This window comes from Acipenser ruthenus, chromosome 28, assembly GCF_902713425.1.
Source record: "Acipenser ruthenus chromosome 28, fAciRut3.2 maternal haplotype, whole genome shotgun sequence".
NCBI lineage: Eukaryota > Metazoa > Chordata > Actinopteri > Acipenseriformes > Acipenseridae > Acipenser > Acipenser ruthenus.
Genome location: NC_081216.1, coordinates 11812550 through 11817957, shown reverse-complemented (window position 1 = coordinate 11817957; position 5408 = coordinate 11812550). Strand labels below are relative to the sequence as shown.

The 5408-nt window shown below is 39.1% G+C and overlaps 1 long non-coding RNA gene across 1 annotated transcript; it reads right to left on the bottom strand.

The window, feature by feature from the left end:
- Positions 1–2725: 2725 nt before the first annotated feature.
- Positions 2726–5122, bottom strand: LOC131701995 (uncharacterized). Its single transcript, XR_009309225.1, has 2 exons — positions 4750–5122; positions 2726–3674 (listed from the first exon to the last, which is right to left on the bottom strand). It is a non-coding gene; the product is annotated as an uncharacterized LOC131701995 (long non-coding RNA).
- Positions 5123–5408: the final 286 nt, after the last annotated feature.

The window sequence follows — 5408 nt, the reverse complement described above, 5'->3', positions numbered from 1 at the left end:
TACAAGATATCACATTATACATTATTTCACATTATACAGATATCACATTATTTTACATACAATTACCCATTTATACAGTTGGGTTTTTACGGGAGCAATCTAGGTAAAGTACCTTGCTCAAGGGTACAACAGCAGTGTCCCCCACTGAGGATTGAACCCACAACCCTCCGGTCAAGAGTCCAGAGCCCTAACCACTACTCCACACTGCTGCCCTCCACACATGTATTGCAATAGGGAATAATCACCTAGGGACACTGTGGAAGGATGGTGGGCAATTCACTGACACACACGGTAGACAGAAGTTTTATTTGACAACTCCGCACTGGTGCCCAGTTTTATTATTCTTTTTCTTTTAGCCCGCAGGGGGCGCTGTTGTCCGTGGCCTGAGTACCAGCAACGGTACACAGGACCACAGAAATACCAATGCTGGTAAACAGACAAACAAACTGGCGCACTCACAGGTGCTCAAAATAATAACGAAAATAAAAGGCGAAATGAAAAAGGAAAATAAAACACAGTATTTTGGTCGCTCGGAACGTATCCAATTTCCATGCTCCACTGTACAGAAACAATCTGCACTTTAAACTTCTCGTTTTATTCCCAATCACGGCCACCCGAATGCACAACCAAGCAGTTCTTATGGGCTGAGCAATCTCCCAAGGCCCGCCTCTCAGCCACTCGGAGAGAGGGAAAGCCCACACACCCTCTTCCCCACCTCTCCGTGTCATCGCCATGACTGACAGGCAGATCCTACGAGACTGCTGCCCTCTTCCTGCAGTACCACACATGTGCCACATAGTCAGCCCAGATCTCCCCTGTTACAGACACTTATATATGAAGAAAATAACTTAGAAAAATCCTACCAAATATTAGACAGGTCTCACAATTTCTTATGTGAAAGACACACACATTTAATAGACATACATTCAATTTTGTTCAATGTTCTTTATAGAAATTAGTGAACAAACAATAGACAGTGCTTGGTAAAGTCACAGAGTTGTCTTTAGGAAGTGCAATGATGTCAAGCCTGGTCAATGAAAATCTAACACAGAAACAAATAGATTTGTACAGTTAATGTAATGATATTGAGGCACTCTACCCTGGAGGCAGGAGATCAAGGACTGATGTCAGGAGTCTCCCGATAATATTATTGGGAGCATTGGCACATCTGCATATTTCTCTCTGACAAAATGATGCCCTCAGATCTCAGCAGTCATTAAGAATGCCAGCTCACTTAGTTATGGAAAAAGTGAAGCCCTCAAAATCTTTTAAACCACAAATGGGTCTACCAATGTGAATCAAACGAAGCGCTTTGCAGTTAAATGTGATTCAATTTCAAGTGCTCCATTATGGTTACTATCCCCTGTCAGTACAATAGATGTTGCCGTTTACACCGATTGTATGCCTGAGATGATGTTTTCCATAATAATGATTAATTAAAATAATAAAGAACTTGGATTCCATTGTGTCAACAATCTTCTTGCGTCAGCCAGCAAACTCAGAAAAGGCCATTTAATTAGCCTGATATAGGATTTCTGGATTTTGCTGCATATGTATCTGTTAGGCGCATGGAAAAATGTTTTTATCTACATTAAAACCTGCTGGTTTTTTTAGTATTGTACAAAACATCTGTTCCAAATTGATTTTCTTGTCTGATACCGATAATAATAGCTAGTGCAGGTAAGCTATTGTAAACTACTAGAACAAGAAATAGGACGTATATTTAATCTGTTTTATAATTATACATGTTAAAAAATTAACAGATATCATTTACTTGTTGTATTTATGACAAAAATTAACAGGTATTGTTTACTTGTTGCATTTACTTCAGAAAATGAATACAAAGAATAACGTAGTATTATACTGTGTGCTTGACAGCAATTTATACATTTGTTTTACAACAGTCACACAAAAATAACATTTTGCATTTGTACTAATAAAAACAGGGATGTCACGATATGAAAATTCTCTCAGGCGATTATTCTGTGGGGTATTATCATGATAATTGCGATACAGCACCATATTTTACAAAGAACTACAAAAAAATAATTGTTAGATTTAAAATGTTGACTTAAACTAAAACGTGTTTTACAACATTATAAACCAAATTGAAAAAAATATAGTGCTTAATTATAATACAACGGATATTTACAAAACACTCAGGCCCAAATTTATAAAGGGGAAAAACCGACCGCAAAAAGCCACGTAATGTGCGTGTTCAGTACGACCGCACTCAGCATCAAAATAACAACCTATTATATAAGACTAATTCGGTGAAGCAGGGGACTCCACAATCAACCAATTTAAATACCCATCATCGCAATTAGCGATGGAGAATTACACACCTCTCACAATAAATAGCGGGTTTGGGTCAATCCTGTGTGTGTAGGCTACACATTCCAAAAGAAAATGAATGGCACACAAAGACCTCAGCCTGGTACTAGCCATGGTGATGAGGATGCTCGGAAGAGAAAACTGAAATTTACCAATATGAAATTGGAGATTTTGGTACAAGCAGTACTGAAGATGTGTTACAAGCTCGAAATACATCACCAGGACAAATGAATAAAATATGGAATGTGTGGTGGCTTCTTAATAAACAAATGTACCACTTCAGAGTTTGTAGTCTAGGTTGCTTATACATTACGATGCATCATCCAGTTACTGTGCTTCGCATATTAGTTTAAATTCTTATTTCGTATATAATAATTCCAGGCATATAGACTTTTCAAACTTCAGAAACAATATGTTTTATTTACTTACATCCATGGCAGTCAAACGGGTGGATAATCCTTCCATTGTTGTACAGCAATATGTTCAGCAACAATACAGCTGCATACAAACAGTCTTCAGTTTAACTACGACTTATAAGTCTTATGCAGTTACAACTCTCCTATTTCTTATGTTTGTCTGTATTTCTTACCCTATGTATGATTTTAAAGCATATCTGTATGGTATATATGGTCGAAAAACTGTACTTGCTCTAGCTACAAACTAACTGTGTCATCTGTCCCTCTGTCCTTTTTGTTTTTGATTTTTTTTTTTGCCGTTTTCTTTCCAACTCGAATTTTACAACACTGCCTGAACCAGTATTGTTAACCCTTTGCGGTCCTATGTCGGACCAGGCCGAATACACCCACAACCAATGCAGATTAAGAAAAACACAAATTACAAAAGACCACTTTGAAGTACATTATGCAAAAATAATAATAATAATAATAATAATAATAATAGACCTGACAGTCTGTGCTAACTTAGATGACTTGTTTTACTGTTCGGACACGGAGAGAATGTTGGCAGTATGGGGCAGGCAAACATTCCAGAGTCTTAACTGTTCAAAGAAGAAAGCTTTTTTAAAAAAAGCATCCGAAAGGGGCTCCCGAGTGGCGCATCCGGTAAAGGCGCTCCACGTGGAGTGCAGGATGCACTCTATATCCTGGACATCGCCAGTTCAAGTCCAGGCTATTCCACAGCCACTGTGGACAGGAGCTCCCAGGGGGCGGCGCACAATTGGCTGGGCATCACCGGGGGGTTTCAGTCGGCCAGGGTGTCCTCGCCTCACCACGCACCAGTGACCCCTATAGTCTGGCAGGCACCTGTGGGTTTGCTTGTAAGCTGCCCGAGAGCTGCGTTGTCCTCCGATGCTGTAGCTCTTGGTTGGCTGCATGGTGAGTCTGCAGTGTGAAAAAAAGCGGTCAGCTGATGGTACATGCGTCGGAGGACAGTGTGTGCCCTCCCGAGTCAGCGCAGGGATGGTAGCGGTGAGCTGAGCTTAAAAAAACAATTGTCCATTCCAAATTGGGAGAAAATAATAAATATAATTGGCAACAACTAAATTAAAAAAAAATAAAAAGCATCCAAATAATAATTTACTCACAGAATCGTTGGGATTAGTGTAGCCTCAACTCTGTTCTGCTGCACACAACTCAGCTATCCTATTGTTGTCTTCAAATATTTAAAAAAAATCCAAACACTTTTGAGACATATTTACTGCAGGTTGTTCGCACGTTACACAGCACTGGGAAAATGACTGTCTCAGTTTTCTTGCGTCATTAGTAAGCGCGCCTGACCAAACATACGTTCTGTGCTGGAAGAAATTCAAGCATGAATATCGGTGTACGTTAGCGGCTAAAATAACCAAAACTGCCGATTGCAGATTGTGTTTTGTTTTCCTTATATCGGTGTGTGACGGTGCCGCGTCCGTCCCATGTGAACTGTGTATGGAATGATATCGGGATGCTGAAATACTTATTTACAGCTCGATTGAACTTGGACTATTTGTTGTAACCCGGCAACGATGAAAGAAATGAATACCGTTGTTGAGACGGGGACAGCATGGTTTCATTTTGTACTAATGTATTGTATTGTGTGGTTAAAAAAAAATAAAAAAATAAAAATAAAAACACTTACCTTTGTATGGTGAAGGGCCGTGATACACGGGGTAATGATGGTGGTGATGGAGGGGAAAAGAAAACAGGCCAGAACAGAAAGGTTAAGTTAAAAACATAAATAAATAAATTAATGTGTGCTGAATGCAGTTTAATCTCCCAGCAAACGGGAAAAGGTGCACATTTTTCCGCTTGCTGTCCGATCAGCATTAGCACGCGCAAAGCTTAAATAAATGTACGGTATATTTGCACATATTTTCTTGCTGTTAGTTGCACGGAGGAGTGTTGTGGTGTTTTAAAATTAACTATTTTAAATAAAGACTAATTTAAAGAAAAAAAAAAGAAGATTAGAAATACTTACCATTCAGCAGAAGGGTGGAGATAGAAGGCGCCATTTTGTGGGCGGAGACTAATATAACTTCGGGTTACCAAAAGTGATGTAATGCGGGCACTTTGAGTTTTATTTACCGTATTGCTGTTAATAGCTGGACCTTTGGATGCACCCAGTAGTAGCAGGGGGGAGTAGTTATTATGTAAACTAAGCCACATGCTATTTAGTTATGGGTTTGGGCAATAATTTCTGCAAGATTTGAATTTTAATGTTTATACTAGTTATTGATATTTAATGGTAAAGTATATTTGTATGGTAACTTATGAATGGGGTTTTAGTAATCTTGGTTGAGTCCCAGGGGAGGAGTTACAGATGGGTGGCTCTATAAAGGGATTCAGTTGGAGAGAGGATGGGGATAGCTGGTATCAGGTACAGCGTATAATGCTGGAGGTAATAGTTTTAGCCTACTAAAAGAAGTTTGGTTTGTTTAATTTTTTTTTTTTTTGTATGTTAAAGAAAACAAAATAAGTTAGTTATTTTTGGTGGAGTTTGTTTGTTGCACTGGGCCACTTTATTCCAAATAAAGTTTGGACAAATCCTCTATCGACTCAACTTGTCTGTCTACCTTTTTCTGCCGTTCTGCACTACACCATAAGATCACTCGACCAACCCTACAAATGGTGGCAGCG